At 37.4% G+C, this 11,575-nt stretch overlaps 1 pseudogene; it reads right to left on the bottom strand.

The window, feature by feature from the left end:
- Positions 1 to 606: 606 nt before the first annotated feature.
- Positions 607 to 11,311, bottom strand: LOC117522628 (annotated as a pseudogene).
- Positions 11,312 to 11,575: the final 264 nt, after the last annotated feature.

The raw sequence follows: 11,575 nt of genomic DNA on the forward strand, positions 1-11,575 counted from the left end.
TTTACATTTGTATAATTAGGTGAAATACGGTTCGCAGCACATTGTAATAGGGGAAAAAACTGTTATTTTTCAATGACAAACTAAGCTAATCAAGACATTTTACCACATAAGTGAAACCCCATTATGTAATGTATAGTAGGGATTTTATCCAAACAAAATATGTGCAGTCTTATGATGTCGTGAATACAGGTAAGTCTTGATTCATTTAAAAGGAACAGCCTTTATTTTAGTATTGATAAATCATTTGGGGTACAACAGCAACCTTTTTAAAAACATATTTCACTGATTACAGGAAATATTTCTTGAAGAACCAAATATGTCCAGTTGGAGGAAGTTGTCTGACTTATCAGTAAATGCATTCTTAATACTTCTTCACCAGGGTGAAGAAACCTTCCACCACTTTTTGAGATAAGTCAACAGACAAACTCAATGAATGACATCCTCTGATGCATTGCGGATGTAATGTAAGACTTTCCTGGAACTACATTTGTCATACTATGTGGCACTTTAGTAAAATGGATACTTTAAACATCGCTGAAAGCAATTGTCTGTGTGTATAAATGTACCCAATACTGGCAAAGTTGGAAAGAAATCAAAAATGGCTTTCAGAATTGTTGCAAAGTCACATGTATGTATTATTTGCTTGTTGGGTTTCAAAATCACACCAGGATTCAACATTTTTAGGCTTCTTTGGTAAAACTATCTGGGTTTTATATACCTCTATAAAATAAGGTGAAGGTTATCCTATCCACATACACACACCATATCCTCAAAGAAAGACATCATGTCTTAAAATTAAAAAAAAAAATTTATTCACAGATAAAATCTGTGATCACAAAGTGCAAAATCAGCATCAGTACTGAAAAATCTAGAACTAACTTCTGACTATAAAAATTATATATATATAAAAAAAAAGCTGCATGCATTGGAAGAAAACCCACTCCCTGAGATATTTATACATTGGAGACAGACCTATAAACTAAAACACATTTGTTCAATTCTGGTGATTTTATGAGGTAACAGTGACTGTTGACTGTATGTTAGTAGTGCGATGGACTGGTTAACTGTCCACTGAGCCCCTCTTACTCATTATGTCATGTGTGTCACCCTTCTTGACCCCTGAGAGCAGAAAAGAAACATGGTGCTCACCAGGTTCATAACTATTTGGACAATGGTGCAATTTTTGTACACCACCACAATGGAATTAAAACCAAACAATCAAGATGTGCATGTTGTGTAGACTTTCAGATTTAAAGGGATTAATAGAAATATTACACAAACCCTTTAAGAATAATAATCATTTTTATTCAGTACCTACATTTTAAAGGACATAAGTAACTGTTTTCTTTAGACAAGTCAGTTGATGAATAAATGAACATTCCAAGTCACTGAATATGTCCTGGACTTCATTTTACTCAATCATTAAGAAATACAAAAGTTATGGTTTGTATGATAAACTCTGAAGTAGGGCAGGTTTCAAAAACAGAGTGAGTGTTTAAGAAGGAGGCTGGTGAGGGAAGCCACCAAGACAACTCTGAAAGAGTTCTAGGCTTCTGTGTCTGGACAAACTGCGCACAGTGCAATTTTAGCCTGTTGCATCGCCCTATTACACAGCTTCATGGCAGAGTGGAACACAGAAGGATTTTCTTAAAAAGGTGAAATTCTAAGTACACTTTGGCAGAAGGCACATGGGAGAATTGAGCCAAAGATTGTTTTCTTGTATGAAAGTCATCCTCTGTGCCACTCCATTGTGAAGCTGTGACTGACAATACATCAGACAAAAGCTGCACTGTGCACAGCTTCTTCAACTACTTCAGATTTGTCATGTGAGTTTTAGTGGCTTCCCTCACTCAACTCTTTGCATTGTCACTTAGTATCTGACAACTACTTGCTCCAGACAGATTTACTACACAGTGCTTCTTTAGCTAGGTCTGTCCAATAACTTATGGCCTCTAAAGATGGAGGGGCTATAATTCCTAAATGTTAATGCAACATTTTTGTTTAATGCCTTGAAATAAAGTCTACATTATAAGCACCTCTTGAATGTTACCCCATTGTGGTGATATCCAGAGGCAAAAATTGGCAAAAATTGTTGCTGTCCAAATACTTATGGACCTGCCTGTAGATAGCTGGGTGATGATTTAATGATGTGGTGACAGCACAAGTCTCTTCGTCAGGGTGAACCTCACTTCAGGCATCTGTTTCACTGCACCAGGATTATATTCGGCCACTTCTTTCTGGCTGACATCTTTGTTTACGTGATGGAGGATGGCAACTAAGTCATCACCTCTAAAAACAAAAAGAAAATGGAGAACAGCATAATAAAGAATGCCAATATTAGTTCAACAAATATAAGCACTTGAATATTTAACTGTAGTTACAACACTGCAGATGCAGTATTATTCTTGCAGTAATACATGGAATTGCAACACATATATTCCAAGAACAAACACAAAACAAAAATGGCCAAAAGTTGAAATATGTGACTTAGTTCACAACTATTTCACTATAGAGTGCAGCAGTGACAAATAGACAGTTCACTCAGACAATGCCTATGTAAATGGATAACCATTATTATCACCAACAACTGACAGAGTATATGACATATAATTCTATATTTTTATATAGAATTATATATGGTATAATGGTGGTATGGTAATCAGATCTTTCTGACACCACACTGAAGGTCAGATCTGGGAGCACACCCTGTTGCTGTGCATTGCTGCAGCCACCCCACGACTGTCTTGGGTCCTGGATGGGAACCATCCATACAGTTAACTACCCCCACCTCTCAAAAGTACTCATCTTTCTGGTGCAGCCAGGTGAAATGTGGGTGACCCATTGACCTTTTGGAGTTTCTGGGGTCCTCGACACTAAGGCACATACATTCTGGATCGTGTTCACAGAAATGCTCCATATGGCCAAAGTGTTGTAACTGACACTGCCTCCAAACACAAGTTATTCTCCTCATCAGGTTCTCACTAAGTAACCTTTTTTTTTTTTAAAACAGAAAAGTCATTCTTAGCATTACCCAGTTACAATGTAGTACGATACAACAGATGTCACCTTAAATCACAGGTGAGCATCCAAATCTCACAACCAGACAATAAGACAGAAGCACCAGGACCCCCAAAGGTTTCGGCAGCACCAAACACCTATGTCCACCAACCTCATGACTCCATAACCTCTTCTTATGTGTCTCTCAGTCTCCAAAGCCAGTGCATACAGACATGTTCCTTATGGCCGAGTTTAGGAAATCACTGGAAGCCTGAAAACTCTGCAGGAAGCCAACTAACCAAGTCAAAGTCCTGGACTAACTAGTGACCTAAGATGTCTTTGGTACTAAATCTCTGTAGATAATCCTTCAATATCTCACACCTGATACCAATCAATGCTCAGAGTAGTGCCATTGTCATTTTCACACTTTTGAGGGAGTGTCATGCGTGACATGAAAGCCATGAGGGACGTTTTCCAAAGTATGACCCAGCACATTGCTCAGGACCCCTAGTGACTAGACAGGACCAGAGGAAGCTCCTGTCTCCGGATGCCGACAGTTGAGGGATGAGGATAGACTTCAGGTTTCTCTGGATGGTTGTCAGTTGGCATTGCAGAGCAGTTCTGTGTCGTGGTTCATGCATGAATACGCCAGTGCAGGCTCCCAAATCTGACCTGACCCATGCAAATATATGTAGGTGTATCTTGCATTAAGTAGCGATACTGAGTTTTATATTCACCTTGGACAGCGCTCCTTTAGCTGCTGACACAAAGACTGAATGAACCAGCTGCCATCTGTTTTGTGTCTAAATGATACAAAATCTTCAACGGTGGAAATGGCAATCAAAAAATCAGCTTCCACAGGAATGGAGACCGGCTGATCAGAACTTGCATCGGCTTCCAGATCTGCTGCTAAACTCCACCCTGTACCTTCTGGCCCTGGCAGGCCTGGATGAGGAACACTTTGGGTTTGCCTTTGAGGATGTGGCAGTTGTTCGCCTGGAAAGTGTCGTTATTTCTTAATAGAAAGGAACTCTCCATTGGTGCCTTTGACTCCACCCTTCACCCCGTGACTCAGAACACAGCAGATAAATGCATCCCCGTGCCGAGGAAGCTCCTGAAGGTCGATAAATCCACTTCCAGACCATTCTTTTACATTGAAGTCCTGCAGCTGAGAGATGTCGCTCGGAGAAGCCAAGCATTTCAATGCGCCATCCATCTGGCTGTTGGTTTGGTCTTTACACATCAGCACTCGAAAACCTAGCCAGCTGAATACCTCTGCCAAACTTTCTGTAGGGAATTGACAACATTAAAAAAAACTATTACAAACAACAAAAAGTAGCACAGCTGTTAAATACTACAATGTGTATCTGTAACGTACGGGCATCTTGTCTGTTCCACATTCTCACACTGCCATTCTCAAAATTCATATTGTTCATGATGACACAGATGCTACTCGGACCGGTGGTCAACTGATACTGCTCGTCCTAAAACCGGGGGGGGGGGGGGGGGTGTCAGTTTGACAAACCACCTCTCACAAAACACGATGGAATATTTAAATCCGTGTTTATTTCAGATCGTTGATGACTGTTATCATCATTTTAATGTGTGCATTGCCAAGATCAGGACAAGGTGTTACCTGCCTTCTCCTCTTGATATCCAGTGACAAAACATCTGGGAACATCAGAGCAAACCATAATTAGACCTTCAAATATAAAACTAACTAAGGAAGCGTTCAAATGTCAACAAGGACCAGTTCAGCATACAAGAAATAAAATGTTCTTATTCACCCAAATCAGTATTGATGTGCAGGAAAGTCTAAGGTCAACCTGCATATTTTAAATTCCAAATATAGTATACCTCCATGAACTGGACAGGTGGTTTGGATGGGCTGAGTCTCAAGGCAGGCATTGGCCCACTGTGCATGCTCCAGTTCGGGAAAAGTTGACCTGATCTCCTCGTCAGTTTGTAGAAGGTTCAGGAAGTCTTGGCAGGTGTTATCTCCTTTACTCATCAGTTTATCCACAAGCTCAATGACGTGACCTTCTACATTTTCTTTATTGATACATTTAAGGTTGTTGTAGTCCCTTAATGTTATGAGTTTTTTCTCGTAGACTTTGTTGAGGATAAGCCTGTAGTCAGCAGACAAAACTGACTGAATATCTGTTTTATTCTGTCTCACTTTGTCTTTGGCTGACATGCTGAATGGGAGAGATGAAGGAAACAAGAAGAGTCTGTAAGTAATTTTGCAGTAGTGATATAATGTGACACTGTTACCAAACCAGTAGCCTCCCATAGGTCTTCTGAAAAACACAATCCAATATTTCCTATGACATTCTTTTTAACTGCAGTCCTGATCAGAATGATTGGATCCCTATGTTTGAAGCACAAGATTTCCAGAAATAACTGCAAATTAACCTATTTTGTATAATCAGTATATGTGATAAAATGTCTAAAGTTATTGAGCAACAACAAAACAAAATGCTTTCATTGAGTGAGACGAAGATACATGTTGCAGACCTCAAGCTGTGGTGTGCATGCATACGAGGGTAGGCTGAAAAGTTCTAAGGCTCCCCATGAAGGAGTAATGCATTAACTGCATTATAGTGAGCCTTAGAACTTTTCAGCCTACCCTCGTACGTCTGATGGGATACACACACAACTGGCAGGTTTGAGAACCTGTGTGTTTGTGAAATTTAGGATCATATATATTTTTGCTCATCACAAGACAAGACGAGGAAGCACAACTCTCTGTCGTTAAAGAAGCGAAAACATGAAGGGAAACAAAATCATCCACAATGACGGCATAATGCAGCCTCACCACTAGATGGCGCTAAATTGCACACACTGTGGCTTTAAGTTGTGTAACACATGCATTATGGCATAATTACTAGTTGTGACACAAAATAATATATATAGATACAGATTAAAACACATTTATTTTACCCCATCCCATGATTTGTTGACACCTGCAAAAGTGATAATTTAGCTTTGTAAAAGTGATAAGTTTTATATTTACCCTGTACTGTAATCAGGGTACTGTAATCGGTCCTGTGTGTTTGTCTGTGAACAAGGTAATTAAAAAATTTGTGGAAACTTTACTTGGGCAGATAAACATATTTTCTGCTGTACCTCTGCAACCAATAGGACGAGAGAGATCATGTCAAGCTAATAGTGATCAGTAAAATATTTGAGATTGACTGATATAATGAACTATCAGACATGAATATATCCCAGTGTGGAGAGAGCACAGGGTTTGGATCATCAGCCCTCTGATGCCTTTCATTTTGATTTAGTTCAGTTGTCAAATATTTCTTTTAACTTTGCAATTAAAGAGGATGTTAGAATGAAAATTTACATCTTTGATGTAAATTTACATCTTTGATGTAAATGTATTAGATTAAGTAAAAAAAAAAAAAAAAAGTGAATCATACAACCCCTGGCAAAAATTATGGAATCACTGGCCCGGAGGATGTTCATTCAGTTGTTTAATTTTGTAGAAAAAAAGCAGATCACAGACATGACACAAAACTAAAGTCATTTCAAATGGCAACTTTCTGGCTTTAAGAAACACTATAAGAAATGAAGAAAAAAAATTGTGGCAGTCAGTAACGGTTACCTTTTTAGACCAAGCAGAGGGAAAAAAATATGGACTCACTCAATTCTGAGGAATAAATTATGGAATCACCCTGTAAATTTTCATCCCCAAAACTAACACCTGCATCAAATCAGATCTGCTCGTTAGTCTGCATCTAAAAAGGAGTGATCACACCTTGGAGAGCTGTTGCACCAAGTGGACTGACATGAATCATGGCTCCAACACGAGAGATGTCAATTGAAACAAAGGAGAGGATTATCAAACTCTTAAAAGAGGGTAAATCATCACGCAAAAGATTGCATCATTGCAAAAGATGTTGGTTGTTGACAGTCAGCTGTGTCTAAACTCTGGACCAAATACAAACAACATGGGAAGGTTGTTAAAGGCAAACATACTAGTAGACTAAGGAAGACATCAAAGTGTCAAGACAGAAAACTTAAAGCAATATGTCTCAAAAATCGAAAATGCACAACAAAACAAATGAGGAACGAATGGGAGTCAACATCTGTGACGGCCTAAAGGAAATGGGATTTACATACAGAAAAGCTAAACGAAAGCCATCATTAACACCTAAACAGAAAAAAACAAGGTTACAATGGGCTAAGGAAAAGCAATCGTGGACTGTGGATGACTGGATGAAAGTCATATTCAGTGATGAATCTCGAATCTGCATTGGGCAAGGTGATGATGCTGGAACTTTTGTTTGGTGCCGTTCCAGTGAGATTTATAAAGATGACTGCCTGAAGAGAACATGTAAATTTCCACAGTCATTGATGATATGGGGCTGCATGTCAGGTAAAGGCACTGGGGAGATGGCTGTCATTACATCATCAATAAATGCACAAGTTTACGTTGATATTTTGGACACTTTTCTTATCCCATCAATTGAAAGGATGTTTGGGGATGATGAAATCATTTTTCAAGATGATAATGCATCTTGCCATAAAGCAAAAACTGTGAAAACATTCCTTGCAAAAAGACACATAGGGTCAATGTCATGGCCTGCAAATAGTCTGGATCTTAATCCAATTGAAAATCTTTGGTGGAAGTTGAAGAAAATGGTCCATGACAAGGCTCCAACCTGCAAAGCTGATCTGGAAACAGCAATCAGAGAAAGTTGGAGCCAGACTGATGAAGAGTACTGTTTGTCACTCATTAAGTCCATGCCTCAGAGACTGCAAGCTGTTATAAAAGCCAGAGGTGGTGCAACAAAATACTAGTGATGTGTTGGAGCGTTCTTTGGTTTTTCATGATTCCATAATTTTTTCCTCAGAATTGAGTGATTCCATATTTTTTTTTCCCTCTGCTTGGTCTAAAAAAGTAACCGTTACTGACTGCCACAATTGTTTTTTCCTGATTTCTTACAGTGTTTCTTAAAGCCAGAAAGTTGCCATTTGAAATGACTTTAGTTTAGTTTAGTTTAGTCAGTGTCTGTGATCTGCTTTTTTCTACAAAATTAAACAACTGAATGAACATCCTCTGAGGCCGGTGATTCCATAATTTTTGCCAGGGGTTGTTGTACTTTTGAGTACTTTTAATAGGTACTGTGCAGTAATGACGTAGCAGCATGTGTTACGTAATAGTAAGGCAGGCATTGGCCCACTGTGCACACTCTTCAGTTTGGTAAAAGTTGACCTGATCTCGTCAGTTTGTAGACGGTTCAGGAAGTCTTGGCAGGTGTTATCTCCTTTACTCATCAGTTTATCCACAAGCTCAATGACGTGACCTTCTACATTTTCTTTAACGATATATTTAGTCAATTTTGTCATATTTTCACGGCTATAGCAAAATACGAAATGGACAAAATGTAACAAAATCGTACAAAATGAGGAGCGAAATGGGGTAAATAATCATGAAATGGGGATAATAAACATTAATTTCATGAAATACATTCCTTAATAGCCCATCCAGTACAAAATGGGATCAAATGTGCTGCTACCCAGTGACGATTCAGTAATCGGCGAAATGGGATGAAATGTTGGTATTGGCTTCTGAGATGGATTGTGGCATCAATTTCACGTTAGGCATATTTTACTATTTAAGTATCTATGATATAAAGTTCGTTTTGTCAAAACTGAGTGCATGTAACGAAATGTACCATAATTTTAGGCTCCATTTTCATAGGCACTGTGTAGTAACAACGTACTATATTGAGTAATTTTTAAAAGTACTGTGCAGTAGTGATGTGGTAGTACGTGTTATATAACTGAGTACTTTTTATCGGTACTGTGTAGTAATGATGTAGTAGTATGTGTTGTATAATTGAGTATGTTTTATGGGTACTGTGTAGTAATGATGTAGTAGTATGTGTTGTATAATTGAGTATGTTTTATGGGTACTGTGCAGTAATGATGTAGTAGTATGTGTTGTATAATTGAGTATGTTTTATGGGTACTGTGCAGTAGTGATGTGTTATATAATTGAGTACTTAGAGGTACTATGCAGTAATGACAGTATGTACTGTATAATTGAATACTTTTTGGAGGTACTGTGTAGTAATGATGTAGTAGTATGTGTTGTATAATTGAGTATGTTTTATGGGTACTGTGCAGTAATGATGTAATAGTATGTACTGTATAATTGAGTACTTTTTAGAGGTACTGTGCAGTAATGATGTAGTAGTATGTGTTGTATAATTGAGTACTTTTTAGAGGTACTGTACAGTAATGATGTAGTAGTATGTACTATATAATTGAGGACTTTTTAGAGGTACTGTGCAGTAATGATGTATGTACTGTATAATTGAGTACTTTTTAGAGGTACTGTGCAGTTACGATGAAGTAGTATGTGTTGTATAATTGAGTACTTTTTAGAGGTACTGTACAGTAATGATGTAGTAGTATGTACTGTATAATTGAGTACTTTTTAGAGGTACTGTGCAGTAATGATGTAGTGTGTACTGTATAATTGAGTACTTTTTAGAGGTACTATGCAGTAATGATGTAATAGTATGTGTTGTATAATTGAGTACTTTTTAGAGGTACTGTGCAGTAATGATGTAGTAGTATGTGTTGTATAATTGAGTACTTTTTAGAGGTACTGTACAGTAATGATGTAGTAGTATGTGCTGTATAATTGAGTACTTTTTAGAGGTACTGTGCAGTAATGATGTAGTAGTATGTGTTGTATAATTGAGTACTTTTTAGAGGTACTGTACAGTAATGATGTAGTAGTATGTGTTGTATAATTGAGTACTTTTTAGAGGCACTGTGCAGTAATGATGTAGTAGTATGTGTTGTATAATTGAGTACTTTTTAGAGGTGCTGTACAGTAATGATGTAGTAGTATGTACTGTATAATTGAGTACTTTTTAGAGGTACTGTGCAGTAATGATGTAGTAGTATGTGTTGTATAATTGAGTACTTTTTAGAGGTGCTGTACAGTAATGATGTAGTAGTATGTGCTGTATAATTGAGTACTTTTTAGAGGTGCTGTACAGTAATGATGTAGTAGTATGTGCTGTATAATTGAGTACTTTTTAGAGGTACTGTACAGTAATGATGTAGTAGTATGTACTATATAATTGAGTACTTTTTAGAGGTGCTGTACAGTAATGATGTAGTAGTATGTACTATATAATTGAGTACTTTTTAGAGGTGCTGTACAGTAATGATGTAGTAGTATGTGCTGTATAATTGAGTACTTTTTAGAGGTGCTGTACAGTAATGATGTAGTAGTATGTGCTGTATAATTGAGTACTTTTTAGAGGTGCTGTACAGTAATGATGTAGTAGTATGTGCTGTATAATTGAGTACTTTTTAGAGGTGCTGTACAGTAATGATGTAGTAGTATGTGCTGTATAATTGAGTACTTTTTAGAGGTGCTGTACAGTAATGATGTAGTAGTATGTACTATATAATTGAGTACTTTTTAGAGGTACTGTGCAGTAATGATGTAGTAGTATGTGTTGTATAATTGAGTACTTTTTAGAGGTGCTGTACAGTAATGATGTAGTAGTATGTGCTGTATAATTGAGTACTTTTTAGAGGTACTGTACAGTAATGATGTAGTAGTATGTACTATATAATTGAGTACTTTTTAGAGGTACTGTGCAGTAATGATGTAGTAGTATGTGTTGTATAATTGAGTACTTTTTAGAGGTGCTGTACAGTAATGATGTAGTAGTATGTGCTGTATAATTGAGTACTTTTTAGAGGTACTGTACAGTAATGATGTAGTAGTATGTGCTGTATAATTGAGTACTTTTTAGAGGTACTGTACAGTAATGATGTAGTAGTATGTACTATATAATTGAGGACTTTTTAGAGGTACTGTACAGTAATGATGTAGTAGTATGTACTATATAATTGAGGACTTTTTAGAGGTACTGTGCAGTAATGATGTATGTACTGTATAATTGAGTACTTTCTAGAGGTACTGTGCAGTTACGATGAAGTAATATGTATTTCGCTTGGCTGTTGTACCTTTAATTGAAAATTAATTTATATCAGATTTGCCAACAAACGTCTTTTCGCCGTTTGAAGTTTGTGGTACCTGTTAGAAGATACATCAGCCGTTTTTAACTCCTACACAAAGTGAGAACCGCCTAACCTATGTATAAACATAAAATTTTAAAAAGCGTGCAGTAACTAAGTTTACTACACCTGCAACTACAAAAGAACAATTAAAAGTAAAAATGTTTCATTTACATTCAGGAAGTTTTCAGTCCAAATCGCGCCGTCCGGTACTGTATAGAGTTAGTCAAAAACTAGAGTGGACACGCTCCCACGGCATGTCTGGCCGCCATCTTGTAATGGTAGGCTTCTTCTTATTATTATTATTATTATTATGGCGGTTTGCAACCAGCTTCTATGGAGCATTACCGCCACCAACTGGACTGCAGTGTTGGTCAGGAGTCGACTCATAACCTGTGTAGTAATCCTGTATTCAGATATTCATAAAAGTATTTGAAGCAGATCCCACCAGACCTATCTTAAGTATGTTCTGTAAGATGACAACTACTTGTCTACCCTGCAGCTGGTG

Source organism: Thalassophryne amazonica, chromosome 12 (genome assembly GCF_902500255.1).
Source record: "Thalassophryne amazonica chromosome 12, fThaAma1.1, whole genome shotgun sequence".
NCBI lineage: Eukaryota > Metazoa > Chordata > Actinopteri > Batrachoidiformes > Batrachoididae > Thalassophryne > Thalassophryne amazonica.